Here is a 22,607-nt window from a genome sequence, read left to right as displayed (position 1 = left end):
GAATCTGATAGGCTTTTCTGTTTTTTCATTTTTGTTAGTTTAATAATATATTGACCTCCACTTATCAGTCCATGCAGCTCATGTGTGTTACAGAACCTAATGGTAGGAAGAACATGCAATCCAAAAAAAAAAAAAAAAATGGAGAAGGGGGTAACACGGACCCATCAGAGGAAATATGAGTATGTATTTATCACATCAATTTGAGGTATTCACTTAAATCTTCTTTTTTTTTTTTTAAAAGATTTTTTATTTATTTATTTGAGAGAGAGAGAATGAGAGAGAGCAAGCACATGAGAGGGGGGAGGGTCAGAGGGAGAAGCAGACTCCCTGCCGAGCAGGGAGCCCGATGCGGGACTCGATCCAGGGACTCCAGGATCATGACCTGAGCCGAAGGCAGTCGCTCAACCAACTGAGCCACCCAGGCACCCTCACTTAAATCTTCTTGTGACTGCCATTAGGTCAGCACAGAATTCAGTTCAAGATTTGGTACCTGGGCATTGTCCTATGTAGTGCTTGCTTACTTAGATACCAGAGCTTCTAGCACTCTCAAACAAGTTGGAGATCCAAAAGATTTCTAAGATCAGCTTGTGTATACTGATAGGAAATGACCTTTGTCCTCCCTTTTTAAGCATACACATTTTTAAAATAATAGACAATCTAGAGCTATTTCCTTTACCTTTCTGTACCTTTTCTCATGTGTAAAATGAAGTGGTTGAAGCAGATTATCTAGCTTCATAGACCAAAATAATTTAAATCAGGAAGATTTTTTTCATAAATATCTGAAAAATCTCTGTTTAGGGAGAATTTTAAAGCATCATCTTAATGGTATCTAAGCAGAAACAAAGACCTTTATCCTTCCATTAAGAACAGAATAAAGTTCTTATACCTTAGAAGTAAGCAGACTTTTTAGGAGCTTGGATCAATCCATTTAGAAAATAATTTACTCCTCTGTATTAAAGAATTCTTAGTTTCCAGGAAAAGTTGCAGCTGCCTTCCAAAATATAGGCCTTTTGCTCCATTATCTCCCAAGATTAGTGCTCTGAGGAATGAGTTGTTTGGTCTCTTTTTAATCAGTCACATTAATGTTTCTGATGTGGAGAACAAAGGCAAAAAAAAAAAAAAACCCAAAAAACAAAAAACCTTAACCTTCCTTACAACTTGCAGCCCATTGACAAGTAATTGAGACAGGCAGAGTGATTCCTCCAGGAATTCAACTGCCTTAATGTTAATACTTTGCTAGAGGCCAAAGGCAACCTTAGCTTGATATTAGCCTGACCTCCAGGATCCTGTAAGTCTTTATAGAAATCCCTTTGAAAACTTTCTTTACCTCTACTCCACCCCCCCAAGATATATGTTAGCAATGATCCTCCAAGCACATGGCCCACTGATACACATCCGAAGGGTCTCATGACTAAGGTTTTACTAGACAGTAGTAAATGACCTTATCCTAACAATAGCTAGCCCCTCAAGGTCCTGGAAACCTTGCTTCCAAATTCCTTAGAGACTTACACTATCCCTTAGGTGTAGCGTACCCCCTCCCAACATGAAAGTATATAATCAGTCACGCCTCACAATTCCAGTGCAGCTCTTTTTACCCATGGGTCCTGTCCCCATGCCTTAATAAAACCACCTTTTTGCACTGAAAAAGTCTCAAGAATTCTTTCTTGACCATTTCCTCGCGGATTCCAACATTTCACATCAGTTTCTTTTCAAATTTTTTTTCTAGCCAGACTTTGGTAATTGAATGTGGTAGTCATTTATCTGCAGTTCAGTCGTTGTTACCATCCTGCCTCCATGAGTTTTAAAAGTTCAAATGGATTACTGAAGCAGCACTTTCTGTTTGGGAGAAGCTTACAGTGCCCGTCCCTTCCCACTAAGAACGTATTTACTCTACTGTCTCAAAGACTGGCTGCAGTTTTGTTTTGTTTTGCTTTGTTTCCTAGTAAATACCAAGAATAGCATGGGTTGGTGAAAGAACTATACCGGAAGAAGGAATTCAAATTGGGAGGTAGCATGGAAACCCCCAAAAGAGATCACTGGGGCCTCAAGTCAGGCAACAGAAATGGGGGCGACAGGCTGAATGTGAGTGGTATTTCTGGGCAGGGGTGCAGAGCTGCATGCTGTGGTGGTTCCACGGATCTGGGGAGGGAGGGATCGGGTCCCAGTTCTGGAGGGCATGTGGCGAGCTGATGGTGGTTTGCCTCGTGGACTGACAGTTCAGGAAGAGGAGAAGCAGGTCCCTTCTTCATCTCTCTTTTTAAAACAAATATCAGTTTATACGGTTTACACTGTTTATAGACCTCCTTCCTCAAGGGTCGAGTAGCTAGAAGCCGGTGAATGGGGTGTGGGAGAGGTTGAGTTGAGAGTCTGGGGACACACCCACGGGTAAATGTCTGACAGTCAGAAGTGGAATTGTGAAGCTTCCAGAGATACTAGATCTAGGAGCCACCAGCTCTCAAGTAGTAGTTGAAACTGTGAGAGTGAATTTACCTACCCAGGCAGTGTGTGGCGGAAGGAGAACACTGGGTTTGGTGGAACTCTGGAAGATTTGAACATTACAATGTCGATTTAATTACCTTTTTAGAAATAGGCCATCATGCCCATTAAATGAAATCCAAATGGTTCAAAAACGCACACAGAGAAAAAGGAGTCCTTCTCCAGCCTTCTCCTCTGGCTGTAGTGTTCCCAGCCCTAGAAACTACCACCTGTATTGGGTTCTTGTGTATCCTTTCATAGATACTCTGTACAGATGCAAATATTTGCAAATGAGTTTGTTAGGATTATTTCATACAATGCCATATAGTGTTCCTTCTGGTTGAGTTGAGGTCCTGGTGACACACCCACATTTAAATGTCCGGCAGTCAGTGAGAAATGGGAACTTTGGAGCTTGTAGGAATGTGGGCCAGAGATATTAGATCCATGAGTCACCAGTTCACAGGTGGTAATTGAAGCAGTGAGAGTAAATTTACCTACCCAGGCAATGTTTATTCCCTTGTAGAAGTGCAGCAGAGAGAAGAGAGGAGTGAGCAATAGAAAGAAAACCAGGGAGACAAAGGTTGTATATCCCCAAGAGAAGAGAAGAAAGGGCATGACATTATTATGTTCAAGAAATTAAATTATTGGAAGTAAAAAGAAAACACTTAAAGTTGTTTTTTTAATTTCAAGCAGGCATGGGGAGGAAGGAAAGCACTATGCTGAAAGGGGACACACGGGCTTTTAGAAGACATGGACAGACATCCCAAAGACACCCTTTCTCTCCTTGCTTGATTTGCTCAGGACCGCCTTTCAAGGAAGTCTTGGGAGGCCCTAAACACCACGGGCATCTCAGTGGTACACATTGAAGCGATATGTCTTTTCTCCTAAAAACATTCTAGCTTCCTTTTCTTCATTTGGAATGATCACTTCCGCATCATTCTCCCAATGTGAGAAGCCGCAGGCTCCAGCTCGGAGGCTGTCGTCTGCAGCTTGCTGGCCTCTAGTGGCCGGGAAGGAACCTCCCAGCTCCTGGTCCTGCCTGGCTTCACTGTGACGAGACAGGCGCCTGGAGGCAGCGGTGGACGCTGTCTTCCTTACTAACCATGGGAAGGGCTTCCGGGGAATATTGGACAATCCGCTGCTTTACCCAAACCATCGTTTACCTGGATAAGAAACTTCCATTGGCCCAGAGCAAATCATGGAGGCCGCATTTAGGCCCACTCTCAAGCCCCTCGTTTCAAGGATGTGGATAATGTTCTATGGATAAGGCTTTCCAATTTCTCTGATGAAAGATGCAAAAATAGATGGCAGGTGAGATATGTTTGGAGCAGACTCTCACAAGCCTGTGAGGAGGAAGATCAAGTGGAAATAATATATGTTTGTAGACTCTAAAGAATATATGTATATACAACATTATTTGGGGGGAAAAAAATCAGTGATAATGTCACCTCTGCAGTAGGTTCTTGGACATTTGCAACTTCTCCAAGCTTCAGTTTGCTCATCTGAGAATAACAGTACACCCCACAGGCATGTATTGCTGAAATTACATGAGTCAATAGGTAGAGGTTTACCTTTTGCTGTGCAGGTCTGACAGTTATTGAAGATTCAATAAACTTAGCTATTGTTATTATTTTTAAATAGTATTATTCTCTAGGAGATAGAGTCCTATGCTCAGATGTATGACAAGATGGCCCTCTCGGGCCTACAATTCCATATCACACGACTCTGTGACCTGCGTTATCACCTGCAATTGTATGAGCACAGGAAAACAGCAGAAGAGACCGGAGACATGTCACAGCACAGGCCCTGGGTCAGCCCTGTGCCACACTGGAGGGGAACTGCATCCTTTCATCCTCGGACACGGGCACTCTGCTCCCTCCCAGCCACACAGGGATGCTCTCGAAATGGGACAGAGGCTGCCAGTGACGGCAATCTCCCTCCTAGTTCCATGTGCCAAGAATGCTTTCCAAGTGGACAAAAGATTGGCATCAAGCTGAAGTAAATCAAAATGGTAAGACTTTGCAGGATGGCTGGAAAAACGAAACAGACCTAAGTAAATAACTGATCTTAGAAACTAGCAAAGGTGATTTAGATGTCCGTCTGATTTTTTGCATGATATAAATAATATCAATCCTTACATTTTGGCAGAAAATAACACCGGTAATACCACATAGTTTGTCCGTACTATCTGGCAGCAATAGAGTTAATAGAACTCTGTGACTGGTGTGCATAGGAAGAAACCATATATGCTTTTATTGGGACACAGAACCTACATATACTTAATTCTTCTTCATGGAAGGGTAGAATAACAAGTTGGTGAATTAACTGCAGTAAATAATAATAATAAACTATAAATTCCTTAGAAGAATCCATCACTATAAACCAGCAAACATTCCAATACAGAAGACATTATAGTTTGGAATTACAAGACGAAAAGTTCACATCAAAATGGCTCACACTGCACACCACATGCTGGGCGAAGTGCCTTTCCTGCATCATTGCGTTTAATTGAAACATATAGCATATTCTCACATTTTACAGTTGTTGCCACTGAGGTTCTTTATAGAATTTTTTTTTCTTTTTCTTCATATACCTTTACCACAAATCAGAAATATATATTTGTTTGGGTATTTGATATCAAAAATTATAATTGCAATGTAAGTGAAGCCTTTTCTTGTGAGAAGTAGCTGGGTCCATTTTTCTGGTTGGTGAGGTAGGAGAGGCAGCACAGGAATCTGCACCAAATTTGATTCAAGCTCTGAGCGGCTGTAGCCTGGGCTCTACCTTCCACGGACTGAGGACTGTCTACCCCCCCTAGCTCCCTGAGTGCTGGCTCTGAATACTGACTGCACTGGAGTCTAATGGCCTTTGCTTGGGGAGGGGAAAAGATGAGCTTCCTCTTCAGCAGCCATTATTCTAATACATTTAAGTCAAAGAAGAACATCCCTGAAGGAGTTCATTAGTACGAACACTTAAAACATGCAGAAGCACTCTGGGAAGTGGGACTCCTAGAAGAGCAGTCATGTTGCCCGAGGAGAAAGATCTCAATCAACAGATGACAGTTAGCACTGTAGATTTCTTCAACCAGGTCAGAACTCTGCACTGAAGCAAGCTGTCTAGTCATGGCTGCAGGTCCAAGATCCAAATATCATTGGGAAGATGCTTTTAATATTAAGGCCCAGTCAAAGATTCTGCTCCAGAATACATCAACTATTTGATGACTTGAGTTCAGGATTAACTTGATCATGAAACCCTTTTTCCTCCTAAGACAGGTGTTCCATTTTCCCAAAACTTTATATCTGTGGTAAAAACTATTCTAAAGCATTCGTTCAAGGTTTATACCCATATTTCTTGCCAGCACTTTGATTCTGTGATGCAATAGCAAGTAAAGGCCTGCCACAACACATCCTTTAAGTATTTTATTTGTTCCAAAGTTTGATTTCATTGATAGGTGAAAGTTGGCACCACTACAGGAATTCATTGAAAGATTTCTGTAACACAGTTGCCCTCTTACTTCGTCTACTTGTTAGAGTTATCTTATTGCCAGTCTGTTACAGACTTGAGTTATAGGTCGAAATGTGTCCTCTCCAAAAATTATATGTTGAAGTCCTAACTCCCAATACCTCAGAATGTGATTTGGAAATAGTGTCCTTGCAAGTGTAATCAAGATGAGGCCTTTAGGGTGGACCCTAATCCAGTATGTCTGGTGTCATAAAAGGAAAATTTGGACCCAGAGACGTGCACACAGGGAGAGTGCCATGTGAACATGAAGGCAGAGATCAGGGTGATGTGTCTATAAATCAAACAGAGAGACCTAGAATGGATCCTTTCCTCACAGCTCTTAGAAGGAACCAACCCTGCCAATGCCTTGATTTTGAACTTCTTGCCTCCAGGACTGTGAGATAATTTATTTCGGTTTTTCTAAGCCATCTAGTTTGTGGTACTTTGTTACCCTGGCAGCCCTAGCAAACTAATAATACAGCTGGTGATACAAACTGAGAAAACAGGATACAAAAACACCCATTATCTGCGTTTACTGATAAAATCGTTCCAAGGGTAGATTGGCTTTAAAGCAAGAACTTATGAGCATACCTAACTTTGACATAATCTAATACCTGTTGTTTTCACAAAGTCACACTTGGTTGTAATATGTGGTAACCAAACTGCACTTTATTAGTTTAGCCATTGTTTCTTTGCTGAAGCAATTGAGTCTATTTCAGGTGACAACGTAATAGATAATAAGAATTTATTAGCAAGTTTCCAAACCAAATTTCTTAGCAACACAATCACATAATAGGTAAGTTTCATTCCACTTCAATTTAGAAATTAAAAAAAGACATTTTTAGATGTTCTTTATATTTAGAACATTTGTATCATTTTGTATTCTATTTTCAAGTCTGTATGGCAGTGCTTTTATAGATTAAAATCTTTCTGTTTATATGTCTGTCTATCTAAAAAAAAACCCATGATTGCTATTTTAATCATAAATGGCATATGTGGTACAGGAACAACCAAGTTTTTTTTCCTAAAATTCATTTTTATCTTTTAATCTTCATTTAATATTTTATCAGCTATAAATCTACCTAAATTGTTAGGAGACTGTATGTGTATCTATCAGAAATAATATCTTTTAAGGCTTCTACAGATAATCTTAAGATTTTTTTTAAGTTTATTTTTTTTAATTATCTCTATACCAACATGGGGCTCGAGCTCAGACCCCGAGATCAGGAGTTGCATGCTCTTCCGACTGAGCCAGCCAGGCATCCATATATTTATTTATTTTGAAATGCATCATTCAAATTAATTTTAACATGTGAAGATTTTGGTTAAAAAAATATATTCCAAAATATCACAAACATAGCTCTCAAAGCCACTATTTTTATTCATGCTGTAGCATGGGAGTCTACCAACTTTATCCCAATAAAAATAAGTTAAGGGAAACCACAGTGAAAACCATGAAAGTATAGAGAATTTATGGAATGGCTAAACATATAGTGTGCTACCTATTCTTTATGTATTTATAAAATAGGAATGAGTACAATATCTTCCTTCATGTTGCTGATATTAAAAGACTGGAATGAGCCCTCATAGAGGTTTTCTTCCGTTTGTTTTTGTATCAATACTCAAACTTATTTTATTTCTCTTGGGATAAAAAAGATCTTCCCCTTTAATAAGAGAAAAAAACTTTTTTCATTTGGGTCCTAGGACTTTGTAAACTCCAGCTGACTGTTTAGAATATATTAAGGCACAACAAATATACTGGAAGATTTGCCAGACAGAAAAAGCTTTAAATTCACCTACATTCTGTATTTCAGAGCTGTGATTTTTATAGTCACTTGCTGACTTCCTTGATGGCTTCAAAAAAGTTTAGATTTGATAGTATTTTTGTTATTTATTTTTATTATCCCACTACACTAAAAAGAAAATCATTGTTTGAAAAAATCTCTGTTTAATAACTCAGTTTTAATAAATTCTTAAATACATATGGGATTTTATTTTTTTTTAAGATTTTATTTATTTATCTGAGAGAGAGCATGAGGGGGGGTGTCAGAGGGAGAAGCCGACTCCCCGCCGAGCAGGGAGCCTGATGTGGGACTCAATCCCGGGACTCCAGGATCATGACCTGAGCCAAAGGCAGTTGCTTAACCAACTGAGCCATCCAGGCACCCCTACACATGGGATTTTAATTCTTCTAATTAAGGCTGAAACCATATATTATTATTTGTGGATTTAAAGAGCGGAATATTCACTTGTGAAAAAAAGAGAAAAGTCCAACGTGAAACATTCCACAATTAATGTTTAAGCTAATCCAGAGTTCTTTGCCAGCCATTCTGTAGGGTTACATTGAGCATTTATAAACAAAGCTAGTTTCTAGATACTGCCTAGAAGCTTACTGCCTCTCACCTTTATTTGTTTTTTTAGAAAATTGCTAAAATTTGGTGGTATTTTTTTTTTGTTAAGTTCTAATTTTTATTAAGTTTTAATTTTTATTAATTTTTTTAAGTTTGTATTTTTTTATTTTTTTATTTTATTTATTTATTTTTTTTTTTTTTTTTAATTTATCTGAGAGAGAGAATGGGAGACAGAGCATGAGAGGGGGAGGATCAGAGGGAGAAGCAGACTCCCCGCTGAGCAGGGAGTCCGATGCGGGACTCGATCCCGGGACTCCAGGATCATGACCTGAGCCGAAGGCAGTTGCTTAACCAACTGAGCCACCCAGGCGCCTAAGTTTGTATTTTTTTAAAAAAATTTTTATTTTTAAGTAATCTCTACACCCAACATGGGGCTCAAACTCAAACCCCAAGATTAAGAGTCACAGGCTCCACTGACTGAGTCAGCAAAGCACCCCTAAGTTTTTATTTGAATTCCAATTAGTTGGGGTGCCTGGGTGGCAGAGTTAGTTAAGCATAACAACCGTAAGTTGGTTTTTGCTAAGGTTGTGATCTCAGGGTCATGATCTCAGGGTCCTGACATTGAGCCCTGTGATGAGCCCCATGTCGAGCCCTGCATCAGGCTCTGCACTCAGTGTGAAGTCTGCTTGGGATTCTCTCTCCTTCTCCCTCTGCCCCTCCCACCTGTGCTCTGCCTCTCTCTGTCTCTCTCTCAAATAAATAAATAAATAAATAAATAAATAAATCTTTTTAAAAAAATTCCAGTTAGTTAACATGCAGTGTTATATTAGTGCCTCTCAACTTTATTTTTTTTTAAGATTTTTATTTATTTATTTCAGAGAGAGAGAGAGCAAGCATGAGCAGGGGGGAGGGGCAGAGGGAGAAGCAGACACCCTACTGAGCAGGGAGCCTGCCACGAGGCTTGATCCCAGGACCCAGGCGTCCCAGTGCCTCTCAACTTTAAATTAAAACCTTGTTAGCTTTATTTTTTTTAATTCCAGAAGGAATTAACTTACATTATTCAACTAGGTTTCATTTTCATCTTCATTTCTAGTATTTCTAGTATTCTCAAACAAAACTCTATTCATTTTTTCAGCAATAGAGATCCTCCCTTTCCTCATGACTAGGCTTTAAACCAAATATCATCATCCCCCAAAGACAGATTACTAATTAGACACAAATCACAAGTTTGTTGGTAATTTGAGACACATAATGGCCTTTATTATTTTTCTTTATTTTTCTTTTTTTTAAGATTTTATTTATTTATTTGACAGAGAGAGACACAGCGAGAGAGGGAACACAAGCAGGGGGAGTGGGAGAGGGAGAAGCAGGCTTCCTGCCGAGCAGGGAGCCCGATGCGGGGCTCGATCCCAGGACCCTGGGATCATGACCTGAGCCAAAGGCAGACGCTTAACGACTGAGCCACCCAGGTGCCCCCTTTATTATTTTTAATAAGTACTTTATCACCAGGTGCACCTAAACATTAATGTTAACATTACTTATTTACATTCAAGGCCAGGGAGTCGAGGGGAGGAAGAAAACTGGAAGGGGAGAGAATGGGAGAGGATGGCATCTTCTTGATTTGGCTAAAGAGCCAAACTTGATGAGTCAGAAGAAATCAGTCTGTCATGGGCAACTTGTTCCGCATCCCACCCACCCCTTCCCTCTCCAACTCAGAAGTCCTGAGTTCTCAATGTCTGTAATCTTTGCTCCTTGTACCTGATCACAGTTAAGGGGTGGAGGGTTCTTGCTCCATTGTGCAGTTAATCGTATGGTGCTTTAATCTTCAGGCCTTTAAAAAAAACAAAAACAACTTTTGGACAATGACACTATCATAGATTTTTATTTAAATATTTAAAATTCTGCATGCTACAGTGTTTGTATTGGCAGCCAGATGTATCTTCTTCTTCAGACTGTGAATAAATCTGGTGATTTTACAGGGCCGCTAGTTAACAAAGCATTTCCTCTTAGACTTGTAAAGTCCTAGCTCAGGTAGTTGCTTATTACTCTACACATGCTAATCTGCCCTCACCTTGACTTTGGTGACAACAAAAGGAAAGTTTTTCTAGTATTGCAGAGGCCACAAGAACAACTCTAGTTGTGATTTTAAGTTTTTCAAACTTTGTCAAGTTTTCCTTATTATTCTGTTGGCCTGAGGTTAAAGCAGAAGTGGAGCTTCTTTAAACATAACATCACTATCTCATGAGCAGAAAAAAATCAGGCCCAAAGAGTATAAGTCCTAGATATTTGTTTCTAAGTAGATTCAGTCATGGTACTGGTGCTGCCTGTCAGTGTAGAACTCTAGCCACCTGAGAAGAAGTGGCCTTGACACTGCTCAGTTAATTAAACAAGGCCATTAGACTGAGGTGGATTTCATGTGGTAGCCATCTACATAAGCGAACTAAACCTAAGCCTGTAAATGCCTCAAGATTATGAAATCAAAACCTAAGGACAACCAAGCACAAACAGCCAACAAGGCTTTAAGCCAATCAAATAATTTCTTTACTTCTGCACTTTCTCTATGAAGTCTTTCTCCTGGCACCTATTGCAGAGCACTCCTAGCCACTTTTTTCGTTTGGCACTGCCAGATTCAAATAGATTTTTGCTCAGATGAACTCTTAAAATTTTTAATGTGCCTCATCTTCTCTCTTAACACCACCAAACACTAAACACCTTCAGACAGGGACATTATTTCCCCCTGAACATTCAGTTCAGTGAGTGGATGTGATTTTTGCTACTGTAGAATTCTGGCAAAAGGAATAATAATTATCTTGCATTTTCAATTTTACTATGTTTTGCATTATATTTTGATGTAGCAGGCTGTGAAAGGCTTTCAACAGGAATAGGGATATTACATGTGGTAGCGATAATTTTATTGAAACACCTGCATTGAAATTCATTTAGGTTTTTTTCTCATCAGATTCTGTTCCAAATAAGTATTCTGCAAATCCAAGTGGATTACCAGTGTGTTGTACACTTGTTATAGAACAACATTACATATTGGTCTACACCAAAAATAGTAAGACTTCCTTCCCATCTAAAATATTTTTAAATGTTCTTTACATTAAAAATTTATGTTTTATTTGTAAACCTTTAGAGCCTTTGTCTATTTTTCTAAGTTAACTGTACTTTAAAAAGTGTTTGGTATCTACTTTTGTAACTTCGTCAGAATAAAATACATTGTAAGAAAAAAGTTTGCAATATATGATTGTTGAGAACACTGACTATTACTAATTTGCTAATGTGTGTGCTCCCCACATAACAATGAATATTTGCTGAAAAAGGAATGAGTCTCAGAGAGTTTAGTAACTTGCCCTTGGTCACTGAAGGGGAGCAGAATTTGCCACCTCAAAATATGCCTCTTTGGCATAAGGATTATTTTGGGCTGATTAAATTTTTAAAAACTTCAGACACAAGAAAAGCTCTGAAAACAGAGTAGAAGTTACCCTTTTGTGAGGGAAACTTACTTTTATAAGGAAAGTCTCCACTTGTTAAGGATGTTTCCCTCTCTGTACCCTGGAAGAGGAGGATGACTAAATCTCTAGAGATCTATCAGTGGAGAAGGCAAAGACCTAAATCTGTATAACAAGGTTACCCTTGTTTACTGTGCTTTCCCTGGTAGCCTCCCTTAACTGGCTCCCCAACCCCCAACATCTTCTTTTGTCTTTAGCTGGAGATATTATTTAAGGTGGTGACTCTGGCCATTTCAGGGAATTACTCGGTTTCTCTTCCAGGTATACAGGAGGTAGACATGTTACTAAACTTCTGTTTTTCTCTGTTAATCTTTTTTACATGGAGGGTCTCAACCAAGAACCTAGAAGGGTAAAGGGAAAATTATTTTCCTTACCTGTATCACTCAGCTTTGGGAAATCCTACTTTGGGAACCATTAACTTTTGGATCTTCTTCTTCTTCTTTTTTTTTTTTTTAAGATTTTATTTAGGGGCACCTGGGTGGCTCAGTTGGTTAAGTGTCTGCCTTTGGCTCAGGTCATGATCCCGGGATCCTGGGATCGAGCCCCACATCAGGCTCCCTGCTCATTGGGGAGCCTACTTCTCCCTCTCCTTCTGCTGCTTCCCCTGCTTGTGCTTGCTCTCTCTCTCTCTCTGTCAAATAAATAAATAAAATCTTTAAAAATTTTTTAAATTAAAATTTAAAAAAAGATCTTGTTTATTTGGGGCTCCTGGGTGGCTCAGTTGGTTAAGTGTCTGCCTTCAGCTTAGGTCATGATCCCAGGGTTCTAGGATTGAGCCCCAGCATCGGGCTCCCTGCTCAGTGGGGAATCTACTTCTCCCTCTGCCCCTCCCCCTGCTCATGTTTGCGCTTTCTCTCGCTCTCTCTCTCTGAAATAAATAAATAAAATCTTTTTTTAAAAAGATTTTCTTTATTTAATAGGGAGAGAGAGCACACTTGAGCACAAGGGGTGGGGGGCATAATGGGAGGGGCAAAGAGAAGGGGCAGAAGGGGAGGAGGAGGGAGAGGGGCAAGCAGACTTAGCCGTGAGCACAGAGCCTGACTTGGGGCTCGATCTCATGACCCTGAGATCAAGACCTGAGCCAAAATCAAGAGTTGGATGCTGAACAGACTGAGCCACCCAGGCACCCCTTGGATCCTCTCTTTATACCACGCTGGGTCTGTTAAATATATAGAGCTGAGTCAGCCATCTTATAAGTATTCAAACAGGAGAAAAAAGTCAAGTGAGCACATGCTGCTTCTGAAATTGTCAAGCTTCTGAATCAAGGTCAGCAGGCACATACATTCAGACTTTATGTTATGAGAGAAAAATAAGCATCTTTGTTTAAGCCATTGTAAGACAGGTTTTATGTTACTTGTAGCATAAAGCACTCCTGATGGACTCTTCCCCCAATAGGAGCCACAGCCTTTGTTCAGCTGCTCAAAAGGAGAAAAGGGGTCTGGAGCACTAGTTTTGAACAGTCATATCATAGAGAGTCCTGTGTGGTCAGGAAAAACATTCTGTTTCACATGGCATTTGGGGAACTCGAGGGCTCTTTGCTCTTATGCCTCTAAGATTGGGAGGCAAAGAGGGAGGAAGGAAGAGACAAGGATATTTTAGAGCAAAGTTAGGACTCCGCTCTAAAGACTGTGAGACTTGGGACTCCCAGGTCTATTCTAAAATCTCTTAATGTGACACTAGATTGACAAAGTGTTTACTCAATGCAGAAGCCCTGAGGAGTGTGGAGAAAAAGCAAACTGAGGGAAGTAAACGTAAGGGGACTCAGAATATACCTGGAGGAACTGACTTTCAGGTTGACTGGCTTGACTGGCGTGGGTGCCAGTCAAGGGGTTGAGAGGAGGACTGATGTCATGACGCAGGTCAGCAGCAGGAAGGGGAGCGCGCGGTTGGCCAGGCGAGCAGGTTTCCCAGGGCACCTGAGACCCGAGGAGCCTTCCTACCCCTCTGCCCATGTGAGGCGTAGCTCCACGCGTATGCACATGGCCTGAAGGACTGACGGCCCCTGGGACTGTTAGAGATTCTCAGAGAGATCTGGGACCCAAAAAGTGGTGGACACTCCCTCCTGATCCGATCAACCTGATGAACTTCAGAATGCAGGTGGACAGTCATTTCAGCCACACGGTAATGCTGCATGTTTTCTAACACGTGGACCCAACAGCAGTCACAGATGAGTGTCACTCTTTTGTGCACATGAAGTTTTGGATTCCTACCTGCTACTATACTTGTGTCACTTGAACTTCAGATGTGCATCCGCGGAATGATAAACTTGTTGCCAGACCCTGGTTGTGATTGCTCCTGCCTCCCATATTAACCAGAATTGGGGGTGTTCGGGGCCCCTTCTCTGTTTGTATGGTTAATAGAGTGCTGATTCCATTGCACCAGCAGAGCCCACATGAACTCAGAGAGCCAAAGGTTAAAGGAAGACCACAAAGGTAATCTCCTCTATTTTCCAGGTGAATAAACTGAGGCCCAGAATTGTTACAAAGCTAATTTGAGTAGAAACCAACAGTATGCCTCTACAATGCCATGCTTGTATCCTGGTGCACCCCTCCTGGTAGGAAAGGGTCCCTATGCAGTGTTTTCTAAAAGGCCTCTTATAGGGGTGCCTGGGTGGTGCAGTCGGTTAAGCGTCCAACTCTTGGTTTTGGCTCAGGTCATGATTTTGGGTTTGTGAGATCAAGCCCCATGTTAGGTTCCGTGCTCAGTGGGGAGTCTGCTTGAGATTCTCTCTCCCTCTGCCCCTCCCCCCTGTTCACTCTTGCTGCTCTTGGGAACCCTATAATCACCACCACTGTACAAGCTCAAGCTAGCCTGGGGCTAGCTGGATGACGAGAGGCACATGGCCAAGTCATCCCCTGCCTCACCTGACATAAAGCCAACAACAACCAGACAAGTGAATTAGACCTTCTAGGACTAACCAGAGAAAGTGAAGTTTAAGCGAAATCTGAGGAATGATAGGAGTAGCCAGCAGTTTCTTTGTGTCAAGCAATACCCAATATCAAGCCAGGGCCTTTCACAATGTGTATACTGGTATCAGACAAGTAAGAGAGACCCTTCCTCAGGAGCATAATAGTTATAATTTCTATACTAAAAGGTTCTGACTCAGTTGGTTGAGCGTCTGACCCTTGATTTCGGCTCAGGTTGTGGTCTCAGGGTCCTGCGATTGAGCCCCAGCTCTAGCTCCTTACTCTGTGCTCGGTGGGGAGTCTGCTTGGGATTCTCTCTCTGCCCCTCCGCCTAAAATAAATAAGTAAATCTTTATAAATAAATAAATAAATAGTTCTGGGTAGATAACCTTTGATCAAATTTTGGTCACCTGGCACAAAGTAATGTTTGCAATACTTCCGTGATAAACTATATTCGGGTTTTGAATCTGCAGTAAAATGATAACCAAAATTAACTTAAAATTGACATACTGTATTTATTCTTTAATAATAACATGGATCCATGCTATAAAGAGTTAAATTTTAATTATGCATGAATCTGAACAATTCTTTTATCACAGTGAGCATGCAAATGTCTACAAGACAGGAGCACTCTTAAAATTAGGGCCAGATGATAGTTTCAGAGTTGTCAGTTAGGTGGTTCCAAGTTTCTTTTTTTTTTTTTTTTTTTTATTTGACAGAGAGAGACACAGCGAGAGAGGGAACACAAGCAGGGGGAGTGGGAAAGGGAGAAGCAGGCTTCCCGCCTAGCAGGGAGCCTGATGTGGGGATCGATCCCAGGACGCTGGGATCATGACCTGAGCTGAAGGCAGACACTTAACGACTGAGCCACCCAGGCGCCCCCCAAGTTTCTTTTAACTCTTAAAATCTTGGAAAAGAGTCCCAAGTGAAGGAGTCCTGTATTTGGCAATATCTTAACACCTTTCTCTATATCTCAAGATACCTAGTTACAACTGCAGATGTGAATAATTCTAAACAACAATACATGATTTACCTAACTTTCATACTTGTAAACTTGGAAAGGGAAGAGAAACTGACCATGTGGAATCATCATACTGTCATTAACTGTTGACTCTTTTAGTAAAAGTTACAAATGGCCTGAAATATATGTGGGATGCAAGAACAATAAGAAAAATACCCTCATCTCACTCCACTTAATCATCACATGCTTAACAAATACCTTTTTTGTTTTTAACATTGCCTTATTTATTCTAAACAGCCTCTTCTATGTTATCAAAGCATTTTTGTTAGTTTTTACTTTTGTCCTTTTTGTAACCTTTTCTGCTATTTCCCACCATATTTGACTAGTTGAACTATAATTTCTAGAAGGTCATCAGGAATAACTCTTTGGTATAATTTTCACATCATCTGTGAATTCAGCCATAACAAGCATTTTTAACTTTTATTTAATAAAATCACCACTTCACTCTCCTTTCACCCCCTTTTTATTTTATTTTTTCCCCACTTCCTCACCCCCTTTTTAATCTTCACTCCATTTTAAATCCTTGCTGTTAGCTCCATGGTTAGGACATGCCAGATCAATAATCTATAACTATAATCTTCCTGGAAGGGATTGTGACTAATTTTGGTAGTTTGTATAAAAGATTTCCACCATCTTTATTCCCTCTCTTCTACATTTAATTTAGTTAGGTCATAAAGCTGTTGAAGGATCTTTTTTTTTTTTTGCCTCTGTAGCACTTAATACAATGATATAGATCTGGTAGGGGCTTAATAAATGACTGTTGAGTAGTCAGATTTACTTCTTAATCCTAGTGATGTGTCAGGGTACCTGGGTGGCTCCATCAGTTAAGTGTCTGACTTCAGCTCAGGTCATGATCTCAGGGTTCTGGGATCGAGCCCATGTTGGGCTCTGCACTCAGCAGGGAGTCTGTTTTTCCCTCTCCCTCTGCCCCTCCCCCCGCTCATGCTCGCTCTCGCGCTCTCTCTCATATAAATAAATAAAATCTTAAAAAAAAATCCTAGTGATGTGTCCACATCCCTTTTTTTCCCTGACTTCTCAATTCTCAGTAAGTTTTGGGGAAGAATATGACTATATATATATATACACACTCACAATCTGCAAAGAGATTTGAATAGGGATGCTTTAGTTTCTATGCATTTTGTCTCTATATATTACTGGCTATAATTCCATGACTAGCTGTACTCCCTTAGAGATTCAGGCAGTATACCTTCCTCTTGCCATTTCTCATGCTCTTTCTGTGAATCCCCATCCCTTCCTGTACACCAGGACCAGTACTAACTTTATATAGTATTACCTGAGTCCATTTTGCAAATGGTTAGGGATTTGTTGCTTTAGTGATGTGTGTAAATCAGTTCAGGTGGTTTCACACACATTCAAAACTGTGCCCAGGGGTACTTGGGTGGCTCAGTCAGTTTAGTGTCCGACTCTTGATTTTGGTTCAGGTTATGATCTCAGGGTCCTAACATCAAACCCCCATCAGGCTCTGCACTGAGCGTGGAGCCTGCTTGAGATTCTCTCTCTCCCTCTTCCCCTCCCCCTGCTTTCTCTCTCACTCTCTCAAAAAAAACAAAAACAAAACAAAACAAAAAACCAAAAACAAAACTGTGCCCAAATAATCATTGGAAAGGGTTAGCAAGAAGGGAAGCAAGTCTAGAAGAGATGAAATGCATTTTTATTTCCTTCTTCTTTCCTTTTATAAATATATTTTAAAAATTTCACTTGAGACTTTTGTTTCACTGGATTATTTGGAAGTGTTGTATTTAAATTTCCAAATGTTTAGAGATTTTCCTGTTAATTTTCTCTCTTAATAATTTCTAGTTTAATTCCATTACAGAGATTTCAGGTCTTTTAAATGTGTTAATGTCTTATTTATGACCCAGAATATGGTCTATCTTAGTGAATATTCCTGTGCGCCTGAAGAGAATGTGTATTCTGTTGTTGGGTAGAATGTTCTATAGATGTCGGGTGGATCCCATTGGTTGTTGGTGGTGTTCGTTCTTTTATATACTTACTAATTTTTTATCTAGTGGTTTTATCAGCTTACTGAAAGAGAGGTGTTGAAATCCTCAACTGTAATTGTGGATTTGTCTATTTCTCTTGCAGTTTTATCAGTTTTTGTTTTATGTACTTTATGGCCCTGTTGTTTGGTGTATACATATATGTAGGATTGGTACATTTGTGGTAGACTGATCCTTTTATCATTATATGATGTCCTACTTTATCCCTGGTGATTTTCTTTCCTCTGAAGTCACTTTATCTGACATTAGTATAGTCAGTCCTGCTTTCTTTTGATTAGTGTTTGTATGATATATCATTTTGCACCTTTCTAGTTTAACTGACCTATACCATTATATTTGAAGTGAATTTCTTATAGACAGTGTGTATTTAGGTTTTGGAAAGTTTTAATTATTATTCTTTTTCTACTCATATTTCCTGTTCATAATATCACACTCCTATTTTCCATTATACTTTATTTGTACTTACGATATAGCAGTTATCATACTTTGTCTTACATATTTGAATGTAATTACAGAGACAGACTCTTACATCTTTGAATCCCCAATATACAAGAGAGGTAAATTTTGGTGACTTGAATTCAGTATAGTACACTTTTCAGTGAGCTACTATCTATTACCTTTTAATGGTAAATTTCAAGTTTAAACACCATGAAGGAAATGAGATTTTACATTTTGAATAATCTCATCCTTAGTTTACTTAAGGAAGGCATATTGACGTTTGGTTGCTATGTGTAAAAATGCTTATGTAATAGATTCAAAACTTTAATTCTGTCAAAGGATATCTTGTATCAGAGTCATATTCTGGAAATCTAGAACCTGGGGATCCAAATTTTAAAAAATACAACTAGAATATATCTGCCATGAGAACTGCTTGGGTGGATTAATGTAAGATATTAGGTGATGAAGAAGTGTGGTTGGAGGGATGGGAAGAAGCAAGCAAAAACTATTTTCATACCCATCGTTTATAGCATCAGATATTGTTATTCCTTAATTTAATGTTTATCTTAACATTGCCCCCCACATAAATAGCAAAATATAGGGATTTCTGGTGTCTTGCAAACAAAACAATAGCCTCACTGACCAGAATTAATAATAATAATTTTCATGAATTATTATGTGGTAAAGTAGCAAGTGCACGGCCCATATAAAGGCATTCAATTTAAAACGTTTAAAAAATATTATGAAGGACATACAAAACAAAGCCAAGCCACCTTGTAGGACCTCCAATTTAGTTACTTAACCTGGGAAAGAAAATTAGTCTATCTTTATAATATTCAAGCTTCCTTTAGCTCACATTTAACTTCCACATTTTGAAGTCTTATGGAATCCCTGCATATCAAATCATCACATGGGAGGATCTTCCAATAAACAGTGAATATAAAACATGATGGTCTGCCTCAAGGATTTTTGACCCCTGAAATATTAAAATCAATAGGCAGATTAAAAAGGGGATTCAAAGGGTGCCTGGCTGGCTTAGTCGGTAGAACATATAACTCTTGATCTTGGGGTTGTGAGTTCGAGCCTCACATTGGGTATAGAGATTACTTAAATACATACATACATACATATAATACATACATTCAGAAAGAAGGAGAATTCAAAAGGGTCTACATACAATAATTATTTTGCTTAAAATTTATTTTATTCTGTATATGAATGTGTATACTCTTTCAACTTAAGAATGACATCATTAACTCAATATATATATTTAGTTCAGAGGTTAGCAAAATTTTTCAGTAAAGGTTCAGATAGAAAATATTTTAGGCTTGTAGGCCACATGATCTGTGTCACAGTTACTAAATTCTCTTGGTGTAATGCGAAAGTAGCTAGACAGTACATAAACAAATGGGTGCGACTGTGTCCCCCAAAAAACTATTTATGAACACGAATTTGGACATTGTGATATTTTCTAAGAAAAATTTTCACTGCTAGTTTTTTTTAAAAAAAGATAGATAAAACCACTAACAGCAAAATCTTTGGTGCTTAGCCAAAATTAACAAATCAGTATGGATCTGAACTTCAAAGGGAGCTCAATTTGCTATCAGAATCCCACACAATATTTTGGAATTGTTTTGGAAAAAAGGCAACATTATGCCTCAAGACCAGCCTGGTAGTGTACAAAGGCCAGGCATTGGGAGCCTCTGTTCCTATGGGAAGGCTTATTACTTCCACTGTTTAGCTGTACTTAATGATAATAAAATGCAGACAGAGTTTAGTCAGTTTTATTATTATTTTAAATTGTCTACAGTCAATTCTATTATTGCCGGTACTCTGCCTACACCAAGGGACAGATAGCTTCCACTGCCTCATCCATGGCATGCCACTTGGGACCAGCCTACATGATGTTTGGCCCCCTGATGTAATTTGAGGGCTAGAGGAAAGCCTCAAACAAGTACATCATAAAACACCTGAAATTCTACCATTAGTAACAGAAATAATGATAATGATAGAAATGGATAAGAATTACCATTTATTGACTGCCTATAATGTGCTAAAAATTGTGTGTTAAATGCTTTACTTATATTTTAGAAATGAGGAAATGGAGTTTCAGAGAAGTTGAATAACTTGTCCAAAACCACAGAACAAGTATGTGGGGTATCTGGGATTGGGTGCAGGGGGCGAATAGGGTAGAGAAGACCATGTGGAAAACTTCAGGGAAAAGGACGCTTACAGTGGTGTGAAGAGAGAGGGTTGCAGGAGAAAAATATGAAAGGCGAGGCTTGAAATGAGAGAGCATTTCACATGTTCTCCCATGGCCACTTTTGTTCCCCAGTGTGTCCTTTCTCCTTATCTTTAGCAGTTGATTTCTTGCTAAAAATATGCAGAGTGCTTCCATTCTGCTATTCTCACAGTAGCCAGGGTTTTGTGTCTACTGAGCCAGGGGAACACTTACTCAGTTTGCAAGCTAAACTACAAAGAATGTGAACCATGACACCAAAGGGATAAATGATTGTCATATAAAATTACTCATCCCCAGATTCTAACTCACCAAGTATAGGGTTAGCTTGGGAATAGGCATTTTTTTTAAATGGTTGGTAAAGTTATAAACTTACATGGTACAGATCAGTGAAAATATATAAACCAAAACTACATGAATCTATATGGAGAAATATTATACCCCTAAAAAAAGCAACTTATAGGAAAAATCACATTATAACACAATAATAACACTTCTGTAAAGATTAAACACATCTAAAACAATTCCACTTACACAGATGGTAAAAGTGTGAAAACATGGACAAGGCACAAACTATACTCACAAAGTAAGTTACCTCTTGGGAGGAAGGGGCTTGGAGTATCTCAGTAAGGAGGCATACAGAAAAAGCTTCTGTCACAAAAATGTTTAATTTTCTTTAAAAAAGGAACTGGAACAAGTATGGCAAAATGTTAACATCTAATGCCTCTAAGTGGGAGTTAGATGGATCGTTTTTCTATTATTATCTACATTTCTTTTTTTTTCTTTTTTTAAAAGTAAGCTTTACACCCAACGTGGGGCTTAACTCACAACCTCTAGATCAAGAGTCACATGCTCTACTGACTTAGCCAGCCAGGTACCCCTATATTTCTTTTGTCTATTTGAAAGAGTCATAGAAAGGAAAGAAACTACATCTTCTTTGCTCAGGGAGTATGTCAGTGATGCACCCTGCTATGGAAAGCTGAGAAAGTTTAGGGGGAGTCTACTGTATTGAGAATTCCCCAAAATACCTGACACTGGGGCTCAAGAAGAGTTTTGTGGGGTGAGAGCTCTTACAACACTTTTGGGAAGCACTGCTTTATTGGATGGTGCACACTATCATCAAATATTCAGTGTCATTATTTGTCACCCCAAACAAGTGAAGACACAGTCTTAAGCTTATAAAAGTTGGACTTCATAGTCATCCTTAAGTTCCCACCCATGCTCGTTAGATAGAATCAGGCAATTTAGATCTGCCTGTAGTTCAAAGTCAGGTGGCATGTCAGGGATCCTCAATACCACACCCACTTTCGGAAATTCACTGCAAGGACTCATGGAAAAGGACTCTTAGGTATCAGCATATGGTTATACTCAGGACTAGGATTTATCACCGCAGTGCAGTAAGGATACAGGGCTAGAACTTAAAGGGAAAAGACACAGGTGGAGGAATCCATGTGCAGGCTTTCTTATGTTCTCTGCCTCCCATGACAGAGCATCCTCTTCCCCCGCAATGAAAATACAGCAACATGTGTGCGATGTTTCTGCTCAGGGAAGCCTTTTGAGACTTATTTTAAGGTTTTTACTGGAGGCTGGTAACAAAGTCACTCTCTGCCTATCAAGTAGCAAAAGTCCAGACTTTCAGAAAGAGGGCAGGTGCCCTGAATAAAACATATTGTACAAATAATCTAAGCATAATAGACACCCTTGTCAATGAAGGAGTGTTAAGAACCCTCCAAGTTCCCAGATACCAGCCAAAGGCCAAGTTTACAAGCAGGCCTTTCTAAGGATACCACTCTTAGACCTGTTAACTCTTTTCTGCAGAGGACAATTGGCAGAGACCTCAGATCATGCAATCAGAAGTATTACAGAACCCTATGGGATAGGATGATGAAGTGAAACCCAACAAGGCGAAGCCTATTAAGGTAACACAAGAGCCTTGCATTAAAGTCCAAAAGATCGATTACTGGTACTGGATAGGGGAAACCCAGTTTGACAGCAATTAATGTGAAAAACACCCAGGGGGGTTTGTTGCTCAATATCAATTAACAGTGTTAACTGAGCCATTGGAAAAACTTAATGGAATCTTATTCTAAATTAATGGGAGTGTCATGTCCAGATTAATGGACAGAGAACTCCCATGGTATTCTGA

The 22,607-nt window shown here is 39.5% G+C and overlaps 1 pseudogene; it reads left to right on the top strand.

Moving 5' to 3' along the window:
• The first annotated feature begins 5,363 nt into the window (after window positions 1-5,363).
• Window positions 5,364-5,972, top strand: LOC118523504 (MOB kinase activator 1A pseudogene; annotated as a pseudogene).
• Window positions 5,973-22,607: the final 16,635 nt, after the last annotated feature.

Source organism: Halichoerus grypus, chromosome X (assembly GCF_964656455.1).
Source record: "Halichoerus grypus chromosome X, mHalGry1.hap1.1, whole genome shotgun sequence".
Lineage (NCBI taxonomy): Eukaryota > Metazoa > Chordata > Mammalia > Carnivora > Phocidae > Halichoerus > Halichoerus grypus.
Note: the sequence above shows the minus strand (reverse complement) of the source record. Positions and strands in the feature narration are given on the sequence as shown.